Raw genomic sequence first — 24,183 nt, forward strand, 5'->3', positions numbered from 1 at the left:
GATGCCTGGGTGGCTCCACTGCTTAAGTGTCAAACTCTTGATTTTAGCTCAGGTCACAATTTCATGGTTCATGGGATCAAGCCCTACATCAGGCTCTGTGCTGACAGCATTCTCTCTTTGGGTTTCTCTCTCTCTCTCTCCATCTCTCTCTGACTCCCCACCCCCACCATGGTTTTGTGCTCTCTCTGTCTCAAAAATAAATATTTAAAAAAATAAAAATAATGAATCTAAAGAAAGCTGGTAGAACTATGGTAATGTCAAACAAATTTTATCTCAGCAGATGTAAGGATTACCAAAATAAAGGTATCACATAATTATAAAAGCATTAATTCACCAAGATGTAACTTCAAATGTATATGTACCTCTAAACAGAGATTCAAAATAAATGAAGCAAAATTTATGGAACTGAAAGGATATATAGGCCAATTAACAATTATAGTGAGACTTCAACATTTCCCTTCACTGATTAATAAAACAGGTAGAAACTTAGCATGGATATAGTTGACATGAAAAACACTAACAACCAACTAGATCTTATTGATTTTACAGAACTTTTTACATAATGATGGTAGAATCCACATTCCCTTAATATGCACACAGGACAATCATCAAGATATGCTATATCCTGTGTCATAAAAGATCTTAATGATTTTTAAAAAACTGAAGTCATATAAAGTTTGTTTTTTGACCATATGGAATCAAACTACTCATTAATCACAGAAAGATGTGAACAAAATCCTCAAAGACTTGGGAATTACAGTAAGGCCAAGAGGAATTTACAAGAGAAATAAGAACATATTTTGAGTTGAAGAAAAATGAGAATATAACATATCAAAATTTATAGGATACAAATAATTCTTAGAGGGAAATGTATAATTTTAACTGTTAGTAATATAAAAGATGAAAGATTTAATATCAATAGTTGCCTTTGTCATCTTAAGAAACCATAAAAGTAAAATCTATAACAAGAAAAAGTAAGAAGTAATAAGGAAAAGAAAACAAATTAATGAAATGAAAATCAGGAAAAAAGAGAAATTTAGTGAAACCCAATCTGCTTGTGATGGTTAATTTTGTGTCAATTTCACTGGGCCATGTTGCCCAGCTATTTGGTCAGACATTATTCTGAATGTTTCTGTGAAAATGCTTTGGATGAGATTTACATTTAAATTGGTGAACTTGTGGTTGGGCTTCATCTAATCAGTCAAAAGCCTGAATAGAACAAAAAACTGACCTCTTCTGACCAAGAAAAAATTCTCTGACAGGCTACTTTTAGACTTAATCTGCAACATTGGCTTCTGGTTTTCCAGTAGATTAGCCTTGGACTTTGTCAAACTGCAACTCTTTCCTGAGTTAACCGCCATATCAACAGAATATGGATTGTTGAATCATAACATCTCTGGTTTGGAATAATACCCATATGCTAATTAGTCCAGTCATCTCTGATACATAAAAACTATTCTATTTTATTTTATTTTATTTTATTTTACTTTACTTTACTTTTATTTTATTATATTTTATTTATTTTTAGAGAGAGAGGGTAAGCACAGGAGATGGGCAGAGGGAGAGAAAGAATCTTAAGCAGGCTCCATACTCAGTGCAAAGCCTATTGACCCTGGAATCCATCCCATGACCCTAGAATCATGACCTGAGCTGAAATCAAGAGTAGGGCACTCAACAGACTGAACTACCCTGGTGCCCTCATAAAAACTTTACATAGCATCTCCCCTCCTAGGTTATCAAACTTCCACTTAAGCATTTTCTATAAAGTATAAGTTTTATATACTGGAAGCAATCCAAACTTTAGAAACTGACAGACCTATTTGATTTATGGCTTTGTCAATAAGTAGTGATGTACTCATGAGTGTATCACTTATTTCATTAGATCTCAACTTCCTCATCTTTGAAATGGGAATACTTTACAGAGATTTTGTAAAAATTAGAAATTATGTATATAAAGTACTTGGCATACTGAAGAAACTCAATAAATTTTGTATATTAATATGAAGTTCACATTGGTGGTATAAGAATAAGGTCAGATGTCTTTAAATACATTTTCTTTACTACATGTTAAATGTATATTCTGGCTTTTTTTTTCACATACACTGATACCTAGAACAATTCCCAACACATAATATGTACCTAATAATTTTGTTATTATCTGAATGAAAAGTAGCTTATGTTAATCTTCTCAACTTTTGGGTCTCATTATTCCTTTATACTATAAAAAATTATTGAGGACCCTAAAGCACTTTTATTTTGGTCATATCTATCTACATTTACTACATTGGAGGTTAATAGTAAATATTAATTCAATTAAAAATAATAAAGGGGCACCTGGGTGGTTCAGTCATTTAAGCATCTGACCTCAACTCAGGCCATGATCTCATGGTTTGTGAGTTTGAGCCCTGCTTTGGGCTCTCTGCTGACAGCACAGAGCCTGCTTCAGAAACTCTGTCTCCCCCTCTCTCTATTCCTCCTGTACATGCATATTTTCTCTCTCAAAAATAAATAAAGATTAAAAAAATAATAAAAATTAACCAATACTTATTCACATCAATAATAAATATTCCAAAATAAAAGAAGAAGATAGTGAAAAGAATGATATTATATAAAGTTTCTGCAAAATTCTTTGACTTATAAAAGTTTACTAGTTTAATAAAAGTTAGATTCTCACATCGGCTTTGGCATCCAATCAATTACAATATGTGGTTTTAGTTGAAGCAGATGAAAAAAATCCAGCTTAACAAAGGCCTGAGTTTGAAGTAGGAATATTTGAATAGCATTTTTAGATAATGATAAATATTCTTATTTTTTACTACACCAAAATACAACAAGTTGTAGTTTTTTTCAGTTACTTACAATGTGAAATCTGAAACCGTGTCAGTGAATTCTGTTCCTTTAAATTCCATTAGCCTATCTGTAGTCTGAATCAATCTTTTACTCATATATAATTTTGCAACACTAGGCATGGATCATTCAAGAAATATCAGATCCATGATTTATGTAGATCTTCTATATGTAAACATACTTCATGACTTAACACCATCAATAGATCACATTTCTTAACATCACTGAGATCAGCAGTAATGTATTTTTAAGTATTGTAAAGCTATCAACTCACACTGGTAAATACAAGTTTGCCAAAGTTATGTTTTTTACTAGAAAGCTCAAATTTTTATCATTGGCAACAAATACTGGAAGTTATTTTCCTTAAAGTGACAGGCTCACACTGTTCATTTTTGAGATAATGCCTGCCAAATACCTAAGTCTGAATAACCATAATTGGTCTGTCATTCCATTAAAAAAAAAAAGGCAGTTAGCTCATTACTCAAACAAGTACACGAGGACCTTTCCTTAAGGCAACCATTGTACTTCAGAATACAGAATTGCTTTACATGTACTTCCTATTTTGTCATATAGAATATTAAACTAAATACTCAAGGGTCAATATTTAATAAAGTTGGTAAGTTTTTACTATGTCATTAAACACACTGTGAAATTGGCATTTTTAAAAACTGTTAAGTGTATAATGGTGAAAAATTACTGAGAGAGCTTATTGCCACTGCCCTGAGTGATTTTATCTTCCATAACCAATGTAATGAACTAATAAAACATTATTTTGAAATTCTAAAACTAGCCTTTTGAATTCTGATAAAATGCTACAGTTTACCTGGAATTTCAACTTACTGATATTTTAGATGATCATAGGGCTAGTGAGGTTATGGAATGTATGACTATAGATAGCCAGTGATAACAGAGTAAAATCACTGAGAATGAACTGAGTTAATCACTGAAAAAGTATATATTTATATCCTAAATCTACTATATTAGAAAATCCAAAATACATAAGTACACATCCCATTAGCTATCAAAGTAAGAATGTCACCACACTTCAGGCAGCCTATGGAAAATTCCACCATATGCTTACAAGACAATAAGTGTGGGGGGGTGGGGGGAAAGCAAATAACATTTTAGAAAACTGAAGTTAAACTCTTCCTTAAAGGGTCTCAGGAACGTCCAGAAACACACAGATCAAACTTTGAGAACTGCTGGCTAATATCCTTTCTGGAAAATTCTGTGGGTTAGAAAATGCTGTCTTATGATGCTAAAATGAGTTTCCTGGTCCTAGTTTTTCCCTTTTTCCATGATTAGAAATCCAGACCTCTTCAAAACCACATTTAAACTGAAAGATTCTTTTTAGTCTACCAAAAAGAACTCTACATTCCAACATTCATTCAATGCAAAAGCTAGCTGAGGTGAAGTCACCAGAGGCCAACAACAGAGGCCAGGAGTAAAGCACCACACAGCCTTCAACCACAATAGTTTCCAAATCATTTGATCAAGCCACCTCTTAGGGTCCCTTCATCTATCATTTTATGGCTCTCTGTGTTCCTTTTTTGAGATTCCGTTTTTGTGAAATGTTACTGGGTGTTCTGTCCTCAATTTCCTGGTCACACAAGTGAAGGAAGTGTTCCATCTGATATGAAGCCACATGTCAGCACCTATTCTCTGGGTTGATTTGTTCATTATTTCCAATCCTCTTTTCCAATGCTTCAGGATCTTTTTCTGTCAACAGCAACAACACATCTGTATTCTTTAGGCATGCTATTCTTTTTTATGGATGTCAAATTTCAGGGTCTGATGTGTGCCCTTGAGACTCAGCCTATCATTTAAGGGGTGCTCGGCCTATCACTTAAGAATGTTCGATTTTTTGGTTAGCTGAACTTGTGGTTAAGTCTTGCTGAAATATAAAATTTGACTTTTTCTATGTAGCTCGATTTTCTACTTGAAAAAGGGAGGTAAATTTTTACCACACTGGAAGATAATTATGCTCCTTCTCTGCAAAAGGGCATCTTGGTTTAGGCCCAAACACTCAAACATCAGTCTAATCCAGTGCAATCCAATTCAGCGTAGCAATCACATATTGAGGCCCCCACCAGCTAGGTACTATATATACATGGGCTGGGATCTTTGAGAAATAAGTACAAATGATAAAATTTGGAAACACTGGTAACATAGAAAGATTAAAGCTCTTGGTGATTTTAGACTTCTGTGGCACATTATTAAGCATAATCCAACTAATTGTTGTTGTTGTTGTTGTTGTTTTAATTGTACCCGTGTGTGGCAGTTTATATTGGACTAAGGAGATGATTATTTAAAGTTATGCAGATATTTTTAAACTCAAATAGCCTGAATATGTAGAATTATATATAGGACTTTAATCTCATTAAGTCACTAACATTTGTTACATTGTTCAGGTAAATATTATTTATATACAGGGAAGGATGCAGGTGCAGCTCTTAGCAAATGACAGCTGTAGAGGACTTAGTGTACTGGTCAATTGGAGCTGAGCTTGAACTCCATAGTACTACTTAGCTTGGCAGTTTAGGCAAAGCCAGAATAGAAATGAAACCATAAAATAAGTATGAGAAAACATGCCTGAGGACATCAGACAAGACAAAATTGAGAAACATTCTAAAAAAACATTGGGCCTCCATTCTTAAAAAATGTCCATGTTATAAAACAAAAGAAGCCCAAACATATTTACAGATTAAAGGAGATTTAAGACTGACAACTTAATATAGTGCTTCATCTTGGAATGTATCTTATACTGGTAAAAAGTATTTCCATAAAGGTTAATGTTGGCATAATTACAAAAATTTGAGTATGGAGCATATATTAGATAATAGTATAGGATGCTAAATTAGTATAGCCATTGTGTAAGACAGTATGGAGATTTCTCAAAAAATTAAAAGTATAACTACCCTGAGACCCAGAAATCACACTACAGTGTATTTAAAAAAAAACAAACAAAAACCAGTATCAAAGGGATACATGCACACCTATGTTTATTGTAGCATTATTTACAGTAGTCAGACTATGGAAGCAGCCAAAGTACCCATCAATAGATGAATGGATAAAGAAGATGTGGTATATCAAAAGACTATTATTCAGTCATTAAAAGAATAAAATCTTGACATTTGCAACAACATGGATGGACCTTGATGGTATGCACTAAGTGAAATAAGTCAGAGAAATGCAAATATCATATGATTTCCTTCATATGTAGAATCTAAAAAAGAAAACAAATGAGCAAAGGAAAAAAATGATAGAGACAGAGAGACAGACAGACAAGCCAAGAAACAGACTCTTAACTATAGAAGCAAACTGATAGTTACCAGAGGGAGGTGGGTGGGGAAAGGGGTAAACTAAGGATTGCACTTGTCTTGATGAGCAATGAGTAATGTATGGAACTGGTGGATCACTATATAGTACATGTGAAACTAACTTAGCACTATTTGTTAGCTACACTGGAATTATAATTTAAAAAATAATAAAAACATAAATAAAAATCCAATTAAAAACGAGCAGAGGACCTGAATAGACATTTTTCCAAAGAAAGACACACAGATGGCTAACGGACACATGAAAATATGCTCAATATCACTAATTATCAGGAAAATACAAACCAAACAATAAGATATCACCTTACACCTGTCAAAATGGCTAAAAGCAAAAGAAATAAGAAGTAACAAGCGTTGGAAAGAATATGGAGAAAAAGGAACCCTCATACACTGTTAGTGGGAATGTAAATTGGTGGTCACTTTGGGGAATAGCATGGGAGTTCCTCCAAAAATTAAAAATAGAATCTCATATGATCCAATAACTCCACTACTAGGCATTTACCTAAAAAAACAACAACAAAAACAAAAACAAAAAAAAACACTAATTTTTAAAGATATATGCACTATGTTTATTGCACCATTATTTACAAATCTCAACCTAAGTGTCCATCGATAGATGAATGAATAAGAAGGGGCAATATCTAGATAGACAGATAGATAGATAGATAGATAGATAGATAGATAGATAGATAGATAGATAGATAGATAGAATGAAATATTATGTAGCCATAATAAAAGAGATTATGCCTTTTGCAACAACATGGATGATCTCAGAGGATATTGTGCTAAGTGAAATAAGTTACACGAAGAAAGACAAATACCATAAGATTTCATTCATATGTGGAATCTAAATAATAATGATGATAATGATGGTGATGATGATAACTAATAATAATAATAAACAAGAAGCAAAATTAGACCTAAAAATACGGAGAACAAACTAATGCTTATCAGAGGTGAGAGGTGTGGGGGTATGGGCAAAATGGGTGAAAGGGAGTAGGATATACAAGCTTCCAGTTGTGGAATGTATAACCCAGAGGAATAAAAGGCACAGCAAAAGGAATACTGTCAATGATATTATAATTGCATTATAAGGTGACAAATTGTAGTTACACTTGTGGTAAGCATAGTATAACATATAAACTAGTGCAGTCACTATGTTGAACACATGAAATTAATATAGTATTGTGTGTCAGCTCTACTCAAATTATATATATCTATGTATAACTGAAAACATGAAATATGAGGATCTAGAGAGCCCAGGAAACTCATTTTGGGAAAAATTACAGGAAACTATATTATACTATGACTCAAAAATTCTATTCCTAAGTATTTATCCAAGATAAATGAATATATGTATCAACAAAATCACTTGTGTAAGAATGCTCATAGCAGGTTCATTTATAATAGACAAAGTTGTAAACAATCCACACATCTATCTACAAGACAATAAATAAACTTATAGTTATACAATGATGCAATAGCCACCATTTAACAATATCAACTACTGAGTGTCTGGGTGGCTCAGTCAGTTAAGCATCCAAGTTCAGTTCAGATCATGATCTCACGGTTCTTGGGTTCAAGCCCTGCATCAGGCTCTGGGCTGACAGCTCAATGCCTGGAGCCTGCTTGGGATTCTGTGTCTTCCTCTCTCTCTGCCCCTCCCCCACTAGTGTGCACTCTCTCTCTCTCTCCTCTCAAAAATAAGTAAATGTTAAGAAAAATCTCTAAAAATTTTTTAATTAAAAAATAATAGCAACTATTTAAAATATGCAATAATGGGGACGCTTGGATGTCTCAGTAGGTTGGGCATCTGGCTTCAGCTCAGGTCATGATCTCATGGTTCATGGGTTCGAACCCCATCTCGGGCTCTGTGCTGACAGCTAGCTCAGAACCTGGAGCCTGCTTCAGATTCTGTGTCTCCCTCTCTCTCTGACCCTCCTCTGCTCACACTGTCTCTCTCTGTCTCTCAAAAATAAATTTTAAAAATTAAAATAAATAATAAAATATGCAATAATGTAGCTGAATCTCCAAGACTTTTCAGAGAAAAAAGAGTCATATACAGAAGAATATATCCTGTTCTATTCTTTTTATGTGAAGGTATAGAACAGGCAAAACTAAGTTATGGTGAAATAAATCAGAATATTGGTTGCTTTAGGAGAGGGAAGAATATAATTTGACTGGGATAGAATACAAAGGATTTTTTGGGGGGTGATGATAACATCCGTATCCTGATAGGGGTATAGGTTATCAGGACGGTTGCATTTGTCCAAACTCATTTAATAGTAACACCGAATATCTGTGTATTTAAGTATATGCCAATCATATTTCAATAAACATTTTTTAAAGAATTCACTTCTACAAGATATATGATGCCTTCTGAACAAAATTTATATATATATACTATGTCACTCTTGTCAGGTGGGTTTGTAGCTAATTGAATTCAAAAAGTATTGAATAAGTAATTGGGGTCCAGCTAAAGAAAGGATTGTAATGATTTGCCCAATAGTCCTGTTTTAATTATGTTTCCTCCATATTTTAACAGTGTTTTGAATTAATACATAGAATACTACCCACAGCTGAGAAATTTGGCTTGCATGTTGGGTGGCACAATTGAGACAGAAAAGATTATTATGTAACTGAAATAGACATTAATGATGTTTTAGAGAGATTAAACCTTGAATTTATAGGGAAAAGAAATAATCACCCTAGTAAAGATTGGTAGGATTGTGACTTCATGCTATGCATTTGGTAAAAACTATTTAATTAGCTATGTATTACAAAGAAACAAATTCTATACATGGAATGATTAAATATTTGATCTATGAGACAAAAAAAAAAAAAAAGAAAGGAAAGGAAAGGACTACTTTACCATAAAATAAGATCTTGTTAGAAATGTTTGAAGATATTATGAAAGAGTTTTGTACATTGAATGAGAGACTGGACAAAGTAATATTTGGGTTCCTTCAAACAGTTTTTTTTACTCTTCCATGATTCTAAAAACCTGGTTTGATTACTAATGAGTAGAATTTGTGAATAATATATTCCAAATCAGTGAAGTAGTCATACCTTTCCCTTTAAGAGTATAATCTATGACAACAACACTGATTTGGAATCCACCAGAAGATATTAACAAAATGGAAAGAATTAATCTATCAGTATATTTTATTATTTATTTTAACAAATATACATGAAAATATGGTATTTGTGAGACAGACAGTGGAGAAAAGGTAACATGGCCCATAAATTTTGCATGTTCGAGCAGGGAGAAGGCAGAAACAGTAGAGAGGAAGTTTCCTTCCATCTCTGAAAAAGCCTGAGGATAAAGCAGATGACTTATCTATCTGCCAGATATCATTTGATGATAATGTCACACCCACCTTTCAAAGTTATCCCTTTTTCTATAGTGGCTACCGGCCTAGAAACCACATTTCTTGGATAATCTTGAGAAATTTATTAGATATGTAGAAGGTGCAAGAAATGGAGAATCTATTTTTTTCAGTAACAGCAATGGACAGACACATAGATTTGAGAGATGGCAGATGTGGAATTTTGCTAGCAGGTTTCAACTGTCCTTAAAATACCCCACTTAGACTTTGCAGTGAGTTGAGATTATTACAACACCTCTGAACTTCTTTTCTGAATTTCCTGAGAAAACAGCAATGATTCTAATGCAATCATTCCTCCAGAGCTTCCAAAAGTTGTATAAGCCTTATTTCTCCTGTATTAAATCTTTCTTACTTGAAATACTTAGTGTAGTTCCTGTTTTAATGGCAAACCCTGACTGATTAACCCTAAGACCAATATTATGAGCTGCAGAGTGCTTGATAATTTAGGAATTTTATTTATTTATTTAAGCATCTATTATAGGCCAAGCACTATGCTATAATGTGTAATTGTATACTCAGAGATAATTTGATCCTTGCCCTCATGATGTTTACATTTAGTAGGGGAAAGGGGGCAATTAAAACTGATTTTAAGAGCATCTCAGGTAATTCTAAAGTACAATTTTAAGAACCACAATAGAAATGTTTATCTTTCCACCAAATCTGCTTTTCATCCCCAATTACTCATTGCAATACTCATTACAATAATTTATCCAGGCACTCAAGTCATAAAACTAAGAAACATTCTGAATTCTTATTTCATGTCTTATTCAAATCATATAAAGGACAGGTTTTGTTTCCTAAATAGGACCTGTAAATGCTTCTTCCTCTCCATCCCATTGCACTTGAATTATGTTGATTAAAAAAAAATCAAGAGATTTGGAACCACATGAACTCTAATTTAAATCCTGGTCATGCCATTTGTTGACTATGAGAAATAAAAAATATTATATAATTTCTGTAGGGTATAAAAACAGCAGTGCATAATAGGGCTTTTTAAACAATTAAAGATAGTGTTCACAAAGCATGTAGTCCAGTGTCTGCCTGATTAGTAGGTGCCTCTTCCTCTACTCATGTCCCACCCATTTATTTCATTTGTAATTGCAAGTTGTGTGGACCACTTCAACAGAAGTAACATCCTTACTGACTTCTCAATCTATTGTCTTCTTATACCTAAGTCTCTATCCTTAATGATTCCAGAGTGACCACTGCAAAATACAAATTTAATTATATTCCTCTCCTGCTTAGTGGTTTTCAATGTTTCCTTAAAATTTATAGGATGGAGTTCAATCTATTTAAAATATTCAAAACTTTACTTTTTATCACCTGACACCTAGATACTTTTCAAGTCTTCTGTGTCCTTCCTTGTATATATCACTGTCTCACTCAAACCAAAATCTTACTTTAAATAAAGGAGAAACTAATATGTGTAACAGAAATCTCAGTAAATGTGTATTAAATTCTAGCTTCTTTACTTGTGTCATACTTTGGGCAAAATCACTTGGATAATCTGTGTTTCACTTTTCTCAGCTATATAAGGAACACAGTAACATTCATTTCAGTTATTCTGAAGATTAAATTAAGTTGAACGAACAATACTGAAGTTCTCTTTAGACTGCGAGATTCCATGGAAATGCAAGATTAATACTATTTGGTGGTCTTATTATGTTGTGACAATGATTTTTATTTATCAATGTGCAGCAATGTTCCAGGGGTTGAACACATGATTTTCATCCCAAGTAAGAAACTGTGATCCATTTGCTCAGTGGCCACAATTTGAAGAGTGGGAAAGATTTAAAAGGGACATTTGAATATTACAAAATATGTTGAGTTCAGAAGAAAATTTAATACCCTGTTGTATTTGTTTGCTTATTGTTCAACAACAGACATATTTGTCTTAATATATTCAGTAAGTACTGAATATGAACACCAAAGCCAGGTGAGCCTTTCTGGCTAAAATCTCCTTTAAAAACTTTCTGCTTTGGTGGATCATATCTATGAAACATAAATATCTAAAACCTGGTTTGGAATCTGTGATTTACCTTTGCGAAAGAAGCTCAAACTTTAGTTTGATAAGTGTTCAAAAGATCAGGCTTAATAACAGTTCATCAGTGATACAGAGAAATCATTTTGAATCTCAATCAAAGGGTTTTGCTAAGTCTTTTAGAGGAGCAAGAGTTTCAGAGATAGACTTGATAAGCTAACAAAGTTAAATCTTTGAGAGGATTTAGAAAGGGATTTAGTGAGTCAATCCCATCTCTTTTGTGCTCTACCTGTGGTTGTCAAGGTAACAAGAAATTGGGGATTCCCAGATTTTTTCCCCTAACCTAGCATCAGAAATGTTACTAGACAATTTACTGTCTTCCAGTGTGTCCACAAAGGATTCTAGATGCTACTCTCAAGAGAAAACACAAAAACAAACAAACAAAAAGAAACAAAAGTAAACTTCTATTATGTTTTCCCACAAACATGTGCTTTTTAAATAAATCACCTGCTGCTTTCCCATTTAAAAATCTCTATTTATCTCTAAATTATACCAGGGATTTTATATGTGGTTTGCTTTATCACTGTCCATTGTTTGTGACATGTAAATGTTGAAATATACTCTAGTTTCTTCAGAGAAGAAAAAATACCGCCACAGAGAATGAACAAATGGGTCAACATAACATAATGCCCTAAGATAAGACATTTATTTGTTCACTTATTCATTCAATATTTAATGAGACACCCTTGTGCCAAGCCTTAGTAGAGACTCTGGAAACAAATACACAAACAAGAATAAATTATAAACATAAAACATGATCTTGGCCTCATGAACTTCAGTGAAGTAGATCAACATTTAAAGACATTTGTTAGAAGCTGCTATTTTAAAAAATCCTCCTACTCTTTACTTTTTTTTCATGTTATAACTACCAATGCCCGTTCCATTTGAAAAGCACCTCTAGCTCTGAAAGAGGTGGGTTCCAGGAGAGAAAGAGGGTAAAGTTATTTGCTATAAAGAGTGACTAGGCTGGGGTGCCTGGATGGCTCAGTTGTTTAAGCATCCAACTCTTGATTTCAGCTCAAGTCATAATCTCCTGGTCATGATCTCAATGGTTGTGAGCTGGAACCCTGCTTTGGGCTGGACATGGAGCCTGCTTGGGATTCTCTCTCTGCCCCTTCATGCCCACCCATGCTTTCTTTCTCTCTCTCAAAATAAACAAACATTTTAAAAAAGTGATTTTAGGCTATAAGGGAAAAGTGTAGCATTAATCTTGGTATTGCTGAGGGGGTTGTTTCAAGCTCACCCAGAAATAAATAATGCCAAGAAATTGGTAGAGGAGACATTATCAAAAACAATAAAAATATATTAGTCTATATTGTGCCTTTTTTGCATCCCTTCAGAACCTAAAAAGGTAGTAATCAATATGGACAAGAACCAAGTAACTAAATCTCAATGTTGATACTAAATTCATAATAGCTATGATTTTTAAAGTACATACTGTGAATCTAGCATCTATATCTAAATGTATTAGACAGAATGGTCTATAACAAGGAGGAAAATAGCTATGTTTATTAAACAACCATATGGACATTTCAATAGATGCCTCCCCCCCCAAAAAAAACAGTTGAAAAAATCCAACAACCATTTATAATACAAATTGTCAGCAAAGTAGGAATTAAAGGGAACTCTTCAATGTGATAACAGCATCATGTTAACAATTTACTGTATCTATTTCTTTTTGTGTGAGTCTTGGTAGTTTGTCCTCCAAAGAATTTGTCCATTTCATCTACATTATAAAATGTGTTGACATAAAGTTATTCAAAATATTTTCATATTATCATCTAAATGTCTTTAAGATCTAGGTAATGCCACCTCTTTTATTTGATATTTGTAATTTGGATCTCCCCTCCGTCTGTCTCTCTCTTTCTCTACTAAGTATTCATAAAAGAGACTCAAGAGCTCAATTACTACAACCAATGGCTACCACTAAGATACTTTGGACTCCTAGCGTCCAAAGACCAGTAAGCAATAAGACTTAATTGGCAGGGAACCTGATCAGTTGGAGGAAATAATGTCATTATTTTTCTTCTTTTTTATAATAATTTTAGAATTACAGAAAAGTTTCAAAAATAGAACAGGCAATTCCCATGTTATCATTCACCCATCTTTCCTAAGGTTAACCATATAATCATGGTAATATAACTATCATGTTCTGTTTTTAATCCACAGAAACTACTGACACCAAATGTGTGAATTTTCCACATTAAGCAATTCTCCAGTTCTCTGAAGATATCACTTGGGTGCTCTATAATACACACACACACACACACACACACACACACACACACACACATATACACATATATACACACACATACACACACACACATATATACACACATATATATACATACATATATATATATATATAATATATATAATTCAATTCTGACACAACCTGGGGTTAACATGACCCCACAGTTTAAGCACTCAGTCCAAAGATTGCCACTGACTTCAAATTCCAATCACAAGTAATTAGTTCCCAGGTTATTTACACTTCTATCTGACTCGACAAAATGGGCTTCCCATGACTCCTCTTCAGGTTTGATAATTTTCTGTAATGGCTCATAAAAATCAGGAAAATGCTTTGCTTATTATTACTTGTTTATTATAAAGGAAATTATAAAGCATACTAATAAATACCCAGATGAGAAAGTACATTGGTGAAGTCCAGAGCATTGTAAGAGCAGGAATTTCTATCTTGTGGCGTATGGGATGCACCACTCTCTCAGTGCGAGGATGCAGTTCACCAACCCAGAAACTCTTCAAATCCTATTGTTTTTCATGGAAGTTCCGTTATGTAGGTGTGACTGTTTAAATCACTGGCCATTGGTGAATGATTCAATCTCCAGCACCTCTTCCCTCCCTTGAAGTCAGGGTTAGAGCTGAAAATTTCAACCGTCTAATCACATGGTTGGTTCCTGAAGCAACCAGTCCCCATCCTGATGCTTTTCAGGCATCCACTAAGAAATACCTAATTAGCATGAATAGGGTATGGTTGGAAGGGGTTGAATATATATAATGTATAATATATATAATATAAATGATATTCCTCTCATTCCTATCACTTAGAAAATTAGAAGGGCTATAGGAGCTCTGTGCTAGGTACCCCAAAAAAAGACCAAATATATATTTTTCATATCACACTATCACAGGTACATTTATCAAAACTAAAATGTCAACATTGGTATAAAACTAAAATGAGGAAACTATGAAGTTTATTTGAATTTCTCCAGCACCAATGACTGTAGTTCATTTCATTAGCCTTCCTTTTCTACTTGTCCTCACAAAGAGATCCAGAGGAACCATGGAGGATCTTTTAAAGCTGTGTGAAGCATACAGCATGTATTTGCCATCAATTAATATAGGCTACTCAGATCTCCTAAAGGGGAAGCATAATTGTTGGATGGCCTTAGCTGCTGTTCACTGAACTTACCACTGCATTATTCATGCTAAGTCATTCTACCTGTGAGATGTTCTTATGGAAGGACAAAACATGGTAGGAATACTAAGGCAGGTCCATGATGAGAGTTCCAGATGTAGAACTCTCCTGATTGGTCGTTTGGTCAACTGACAGGCCATTTGGCCTTCCTGAAACTTTTTTCAATGTGTTCTGCAATTGACACTGCCTGTCCAACTCTTTTTCCTTCATTCTCACACAAAAGTCAAATTTTCATGATAGTTTGATACCTCTCCTATCTCTTCTGGATCCTTTCTAAATCTAAATCTCTTAGATGCCTAATCTTATCTTGGAATCTGCCTATAGGAGGCAGAGAAATAATACAAATGTATATTCTACTTTTGGAGATAAAGTCTGTTTTTTTAAATGTCAATTAAGTTCAAGTTGGTTTATTTAAATTGCACATGGCTCACTGATTTTCTATTTGTTCTGTAGATTACTGAGAGAGGAATATTAAAGTCTCTCAATCAAGATTGTGGATTTGGCTATTAATTCTTTTGGCTCCATTCCATTTCTGTATTTTTAAAGCTCAGTTGTTAGGTCCATACTTATTTAGTATTCTTATGTCTTTTAGGGGGAATTAACCCCCCTTATCATTAGGTAATTTCTCCTTTTACCTCTGATAATATTCCTTGTATTGATATCTACATAGTCTGATAATATAACCATTCAATTTTTTTTAGTTAGTGTTTACACAGCTTTTTTTCCCTATTACTTTTGACTTATCAACATCTTTATATTTGTAGTGAATTTTTTCATGAGTAGAATAAAAAAAAAACTTGACCATACTATCTGCCATCTGATAACCTGTATCTTTTAATTGAAATTATTGGACCTTTTATGGTTACTGCAAATATTTGTAGTTTTGGATTTAAATCCATTATCTTACCGGATGTTTTATATTTATTCCAGTTATTCTTTTTATTTTTTTCTCTTACTACCTGCTTTTAAATTTGATTATTTTCTAAAATTCTATCCATCTTCACTTTTGTTCTATCAGATATGCTTTTTTAGTTTTTAGAAGTTGCCTTAAAGTTTACAACATACATATTTTATTTATTGCATCTACCTGAACTTTATATTTACAGGCTTTCATCAGGATTGGGTTAGTAGGAATGGTATTGAGTATACAAGTTTAGGTTACAAATTTTATGGAGCAGAGGGAAGGGCTATTCAGAACCGGTACTAATCACAAAAGCAAAACTGATAAAAGATTTGATTGATTAATGTATAATAAATATTAAGACCTATCTCTATAAACTTTATATTATTTATGCATTTAAATAGGACCACTTTTTGTACCCATTGATGTGATTTTGTTAATTCCTCAATCTATCTAAAATTATTATTTTGTCTTTAATTAATTAGCCTGTATAGTTGGTTTGAGTATTGGATATATATAGTTTTGAGTATTAAAGGAATTTTATTTTGATCTTCTTGAATGGTTTTATTTTTCCAAACTAATTTTTTGAATCTTCACTTATAGATTTGGAATGCCCTAAAAATTTAGTAAGCCTTGCCCTTAGGTCATTCATTTCTAAACATTAACACACACACACACACACACACACACACACACACACACTTATTTTAGAAACCTTCATACAGTGATTTCTACTTCTCAGCCTTTGACTTCCATACAATTAGGTGTTTTTGATTGTTTGTTTGTTTGTTTTTTGAGAGACTGAGAGTGATAGTGTAAGCAGGGGAGAGTCAGAGAGAGGGAGACCAGAATCTGAAGACAGGCTCCAGGCTCTGAGCTAGCTGTCAGCACAGAGCCCGACACAGGGCCCAAACCCACGAATCATGAGACCATGACCTGAGCTGAAGTCGGACACTTCACCGACTGAGCCACCCAGATGCCCTAGTTTTTATATTAATTGTAATTTTACTAAAAGTCAGGCTCTTCATTTAGTCTTAAAAACAAATCTAACAGATAGATGCATTGGTATTCAGTCTGTCTAGAAGAACTTGAGACTGGTGATGGGGCAGTATTATCGTGGTATACACACAGACGTATTGCCAGAATTAAATTCTCAATGTTGTCTTCCTTCCTAGAGTAACTGTACTAAGTAAGCATAGTAATGTTCTCTGCTTTCCTGCTTAGTGATAGGGCTTAACATGAGCACCCTTTGATGGCTTTTAAACAGTTTGTTTGCCAGAAAGATAATAATCAGCCAATATTTTGACAATAGTGCTGGAAAACAACCAGTTTCCTCTCTGAGTCAGAAGACCTTTTCAGATGTCTTGAATAAAGTTCACACGAGGATCATGTTTTCTTTCTGATGTCTCTAATTGGTCTCTTATCAGGGAAAGCAAAGCTTGCCACAGTATATTTTTTAACCTTATGAATTTCTTACTCAGACTTATACATCCAACAATTTAGTCATTAGAAAGAAACCATAGGACGTGAAAATAATTCTAATTATATAGAACAATATTTCTATAATTATATTAGAAAATCATTCAAATTATAAAATAATTCTATAAAAATAACAATTTCTATAGAAAATGAAAATAATTTGGAATTAGAAGACCAAGGTTTTGTTTATTAGGTTTATGATCCCAAATAAATTCCTAAATTTTCTGTCTTGTTTTTTTTTTTATCAATGAAATGGAATGAAAATGTATTATTTACCTATTCTATGGAAATGTTCTCTCAAATGAAAGAATGTGCATGAAAGTATTGGAGTACTCCCCGTTTTGCTTCAAAGAAGAAGCTCTCCATGATACAGGATTGTCCTTTAGTAAAGGAAATGAATAGATGCATATATCTACCTGTGAGAACCTCCTAACATGTTGTCAGGGGCCATGGGTGACAAATTAAAATCACAGACTTTTTCATGATTACAGATTGCTGTTTATGTGAAGATCTTGAGATGTTTTTACCAAAAGTGATGGCCTGAGGAAAAAGTATGTCAATGCACAATCTGGATAAATCATTTTTAAACTGATATATTAAAAACTAATATAAAAAGTGATCCATGTTAATATGTTGACAGATATCATAAGGACTAAATGACCCCAAAATACTCTTACCTTGTTAACTTCATTGAATCATTTATTTATTTGTCCAACAAATAATATTTGAACACTGTGCCAAGCAGTGTACTAGATGGTAATGATACAATGATGAATAAATACAGTTCCCCAGTTTCATGTGATTAACACTGTAACAGAGAATTAACCATTAACTGGGTAATTACACATGTAGGGATTGCTATAAAGGACATAATACAGCTGGCTAAAAAGATCAAAATGAAAAGATTAATTTTGTGAGATTAAGGAATGATAAGGCCCAAATAGTTTGTAATAGCTAATATATGAAGATGAAGAAATAGTAAATATTTTCTAAATGAGATGTAAGAAACTAGAATGGTCAACTTTGCTGAGCCAGCCAGTCTAGACTTTAGGAAAATAAAGACTGATGCATAGGTTTGTTAGAAACTGAGCTACCCAAGGTGATGTAAATATATTTTTTAAACAACAAACTTTATTTTTACAAGTATTTATTTTTGAGAGACAGAGAATGAACAGGGGAGGGACAGAGAGAGAGAGAAACACAGAATTTGAAGCAGGTCCAGGTTCTGAGCTAGCAATCAGCACAGAGCCTGATGCAGGGCTCAAACTCATGAACCATGAGATCATGACCTAAGCCAAAGTCAGATGCTCAACCCACTGAGCCACCCAGATGCCCTGGTGATGTATATTTTTGATGCTGCTATCCTCTGCATTTTCACCTAAAACTAGGAGATTTTGAGTATCTTATCCCTGACTGACTTCAGAAGCAAAATCCTTTTGTCTGGATTCTCCCTGTTATTTAGTTAGTTAGTTAGTTAGTTAGTTAGTTAGTTAGTTAGTTATCTTCAGGAATAAGCCATCAACACCATCATCTATGGCAAGAATCTAAAAATGGCTTTCCACATTCCCTGGTAATAAAGGCAACTGCCTATGAATCTATCCACACATCTTCAAAATATATACAGATCAACAAGGAGATAAGAAAATTCTCACTAGAGGCAATTCCCCTCCATGACTGGCTGACATGGCAATAAAAAGGCCTCAACTTGGGACAACTCCGTAAAGCCTTCCCCAGCTTTAGATCTCCTTGTAGGGTGAACTGGCAACTTCCATGAGACTGCTTCACAACCCAACTTCTCCCTCTATTCAATGCTGCTTGTTTTTCTTCCCTTCCAGAAGTGGTCAACCCAGGTACTGGCTCATAAGCCTCCTGCAGAATATCTCTGTGCCATGGACTCAACTGTGTCCACTCCCTGCCCAAAATATTCATACCTTTAAGCCATAACTCTCAATGTGACTGTATCTGAAGACAGCACTTTTAGGAGGTATTTAAAGTTAAATGAGGGCATAAAAGTAGAGTCCTAATCCAATACAATTAATGGCCTATAAGAAGAGAAAGAGTCAGATCTCTTTTCTGTTTCCATGTGCACTCACAGAGGAATAGTCACATGAACACACAGTGAGAAGAAGGTGGACATATGCAAGTGAGGAAGAGAGCCCTCATAACAACCTGACCATGTTGGCACCCTGATCTCAGACTTCCAGCTTCCAGAATTGTGAGAAAATAAATTTGTTATTTAAGCCACTCAGTCTATGTTTTGTTATGGCATCCTGAGCTGACAAATGCACTTCACCCTAGCATCTGTTTCCCAAGAAACCCAACCTGTGACAGTGATTCTTTGTATCACTGCTAACTATGCAATCAGGACAATTCCTTGGCCTCAAATGAAAATGAGAAAACCCGATGAAACAAATTATATACATAAAGATTCCAATACACTTAAAGTGCTTTCTGAGTTGAAACTCAAGCTTTTATTTAGAAAGTATCTTCTCAGCCTAGATTACTCTAAGATAATTGCCTGGTGTGCACAAAGCTATTCATCATATTTATGACTTGGAGAGGCTGCTACTGGTCCCCGAGTTTCTGGCAGGTGGAAATGGAGAGATTGTCATTTCTAGTACGTCATGTCCCCAGTGATACTGAATCACTTGAAATTCCAAACACCTGCATTGTCCCCCCCTAAGGCATCTTACTATCAGAATGCAAGACACTGCAGAGCTCTGAGACAGGTGATAAGAAGAGCCCACTGAGCCAAGAAAACAACAAATAACTTTGTAGAAACCTCTGGAAATTTAGCATTTCCAATCAAAAGCTTGTCTGCCCTGAGTAGAACTACACCTCCTAATTATTTGGAGTGAATAAAGTTTTTATGGGAATTCAGGAGAACCTGAATCTTACCTTGAAATCACTTCTTAATGTAGGATTTCTGACGCAGATTTACACAAAAATAAATACAAAGAGAAATAAAGTATGCTTCATCATTAAAGACTGGCCAGCACCTGATACTGCAATAAGGACTCTATGGTCCTTGGTAGACTAAATTAACCCGGCTAAGACTGAACTAGCCCCAAACTCAGATTTTAGGATCATAGTTCCTTTAGCTAGAAGCAATGAAGAAAGGAATAAGAGAGATGTATAGAGCATGAGCACACTTATTTCCACACTTCTGCTCATGTTGCTGCCTCTATTTGGAAAGTCTTCTTGGAAAGCTCCACCCCATGCCCTCCAAAAACCTCTCCTGGCCCTTTAAGATATTCCTGAAAAGGTATCCTGATTTACAAAGGCAGAATAAGTTACTCCTTACCTGGTGCCTTCCACTTTCGATATGTCCTTGTTGCACACTTTAGTTTCGTTACCATTATTTATTGAGTTTTTGAATTTACTAGAGAATGAATTTCTTAGAGACAGAGACCAAATCTTGATAGCCTGTCAGATGAGGACCTGACAAACAATAGCTGCTTTATAACCAGGTACCTGAAAATATCACACATCATTTGGCCTTAACCTTTCTTTCAGCCTCGGATCTCACTAAACCTGCATTGCCTCCTTTATCCACAATATACCACTCACTGACCTGTAAACATGCCATGTACAGCACACCCTTCTGCCTTAACCCACACTGTTCCCTTTGCCTGGAATGTTCTCCAATCATTTCAAACAATGAAAATCTTGATCTTCCTCTGAGGTCTTATTTAAATACCATTTCTCACACAGTCTCCTCTTTACTTTCCCATCATCTCTCACTGACCCTTTCTTTTTTTTTTTTTTTTTTTTTTTTTGTACATGCGACATCTTCTCTACGCACTGGTCTCCTTCCTTTACTAGGGCTATAAACTAAAGGCCAGACATAGGTTGTACTCCCTTTTCTGCCCAAGCACACTCAGATAGACGTATGGATCCCTGCTTCTGACCCCGCTCTACCTCCTCCATTCTTTATATCTTCTTTTTTTTAAATTAACTGTTTATTTATGTTTTGAGAGAGACAGACAGAACACAAGTGGGGGAGGGGCAGAGAGAGAGGGAGACACAGAATCTGAAGCAGGCTCCAGGCCCTGAGCTGTCAGCACAGAGCCTGATGTGGGGCTCGAACTCACAAGCCATTAAATCACTATCTGAGCCAAAGCTAAACACTCAACCAACTGAGGCACCCAGGAGCACCATTCTTTGCTATCTCCTAAGCTGCAAATCTGGAAAACATCTTAAACTCCTTCTCATCAGTTACCATTCTCTGTATTTCTTGAACTCATTGTCACTTTTCATTATCAGTACCCTAGTTCAATGTCTTCCCATATTCTCTTTACCTAGAGGACTGAATTACTTTCAATCATTTCTTTGCCTATAGTTTCACCCACTCCAACCAAAGATCTTTCTTTCTACTATATATTATTAGAACGCTGAATGCCTAGACTGTATCTTATTTTATCTTTCCTTTTTGTTAAACACTTCCAAAGATCTGGTGTGGGTTAGACTCTGTTCTAGTTTTTTTTAATGCTTTTTTTTTAACATTTATTTATTTTTGAGAGACAGAGAGACATAAGGCATGAGCGGGGTAGGGGCAGAGGGAGAGAGAGACACAGAATCTGAAGCAGGCTCCAGGCTCTGAGCTGTCAGCACAGAGCCGGATGGAGGGCTCAAACTCATGGACTGCGAGATCATGACCTGAGCCGAAGTAGGACACTTAACCGACTGAGCCACCAAGGCACCCCTGTTCTAGTTTTGAAGACAGAAAGCTAGGTAAGACTCTAGCATTGGTACACTTTGACATATTGCAAATTTTCAGAAATATTTATGAAATGAATTAATGAAAAAAAGTGAATTTTTAAGTGTATGGAACATAATCTTTCTCCTTAAAACTACTTTGTGGCCCACATTTGCGTAATTGATTTTCCACAGTTACCAAAACAATTGAACAAGAAATGAAAAATCTTCAAGAAATCACCCTAAATAAACTGGATAAAAATATTTTTTTAAATGACTCTTATCGGCACATGCACCCCAATGTTTATAGCTGCACTATTGACGATAGCCAAAGTATGGAAAGAGCCCAAATGTCCACTGACTGATGAATAGATAAAGAAGATGTGGTACATATATACTATGGGATATTACTCAGCAATCAAAAAGAATGAAATCTTGCCATTTGCAAAAACGTGGAAGGAATTAGAGTGTACTATGCTAAGCAAAATAAGTCATAGAAAAACAAATATCATATGACTTCACTCAGATGGAGAAATTTAAGATACAAAACACATGAACATAAAGAAAGGGAAGAAAAAATGATATAAAAACAAGGATGGAGACAAATCATAAGAGACTCTTAAATACAGAGAACAAACTGAGGGTTGCGGAGGGGACTTCCGGAGGGGGTATGGGCTAAATGGGTAAGGGGCATTAAGAAGGATATTTGTTGGGATGAGCACTGGGTGTTATATGTAAGTGATGGATCACTAAGTTCTATTCCTGAAATTATTATTACACTATATGCTAACTTGGATGTAAATTTAGAAAAATAATAAAATAATAATTTAAAAATTGACCCTTAACTTATACGATGCACAAAAAAAGTAACTCAAAATGGATCATAGTCCTAAATGTAAATCCTATAACAATACAACTTCTAGAAGAAAACATAGTAGAATGTCTTTGTGATTTTTGGAATAGACAAAATTTTTTCAGATATAATGCAAATAGCACAAACAGAAAAAGAAAAAAAAATAAACTAGACTTTTGTACTTCAAAACATCATAAAGAAGATGAAACCATAAGCCACATACTAGTGAAATACTGACAGCACATATATCAAAGAAGAAACTTAATATTCAGAACATATCAAGAACCCTTATAACACTGTGTGTCAACTATACTTCAATTTTTAAAAAGTTAAAAATTAAAAGTAAAACAAGATAAAAGTTATGACACATATTCTATTCCTACATATTTATTTAAAAGAAATAAAAACATATCTATATAGACTAATATATGAATGTTCATAGCAGCTTTATTAAATAATTTATAAAATAAATTTGAATGATTTATTAAGTAACCTAAAACTTGAAATAGTACAAATATCTATCAAAGAGGTAAATCAATACTGTGATATATTTATACACTGCAATGGAATAGTATTCAGCAAAAAAAAGGAATAACTTACAGATATTTGCAACAAATAGATGAACCTCAAAACCACTGAGTGAAAGAAGCCAAGAACAAATGGGTATATACTATATGAATCCATTTATATTACATTCTAGAAAATGGAAACTAGAGTAAGCTATAGAAAGCAAACCAGTGGTTTCCTGGGACAAAGTGAGTAAGAGATGGATTATATATATTTTCTAAAGACATTTTCTTTTACTCCAGTAGTTTTCTCTTGCCCTAATAGAATATTTGTTCTCTTGATTGTGGCAATGGTTTCACAGATGCATTAATATGTCAAAATTCATCAAATTGTTCACTTTATACATGTGCATTTTATTGCACTTTTATGGTACTTTAAATATACCTCAACAAAGCTAGGAAAAACCTTCCTTGGTTCTCATAAGTTAGGTCCCTGCCTCACTCTGGCTTTATCTCCAGGCACTTCCCCCACATATACATTTTATGTTCTAGTAGGATTGAACAACATCTCATCCATTAAATACCATTTTCTTTGTCATTTGTTGAATCCATGCTTTTTCATAAGGTGTCTCCATTCAGGATAGTAAATGCATTCTCCTGTTCACCTGGAAAATTAACTATTCATCTTT

The sequence above is a fragment of the Suricata suricatta genome, chromosome 8, assembly GCF_006229205.1.
Source record: "Suricata suricatta isolate VVHF042 chromosome 8, meerkat_22Aug2017_6uvM2_HiC, whole genome shotgun sequence".
NCBI classification, from domain to species: Eukaryota; Metazoa; Chordata; class Mammalia; order Carnivora; family Herpestidae; genus Suricata; species Suricata suricatta.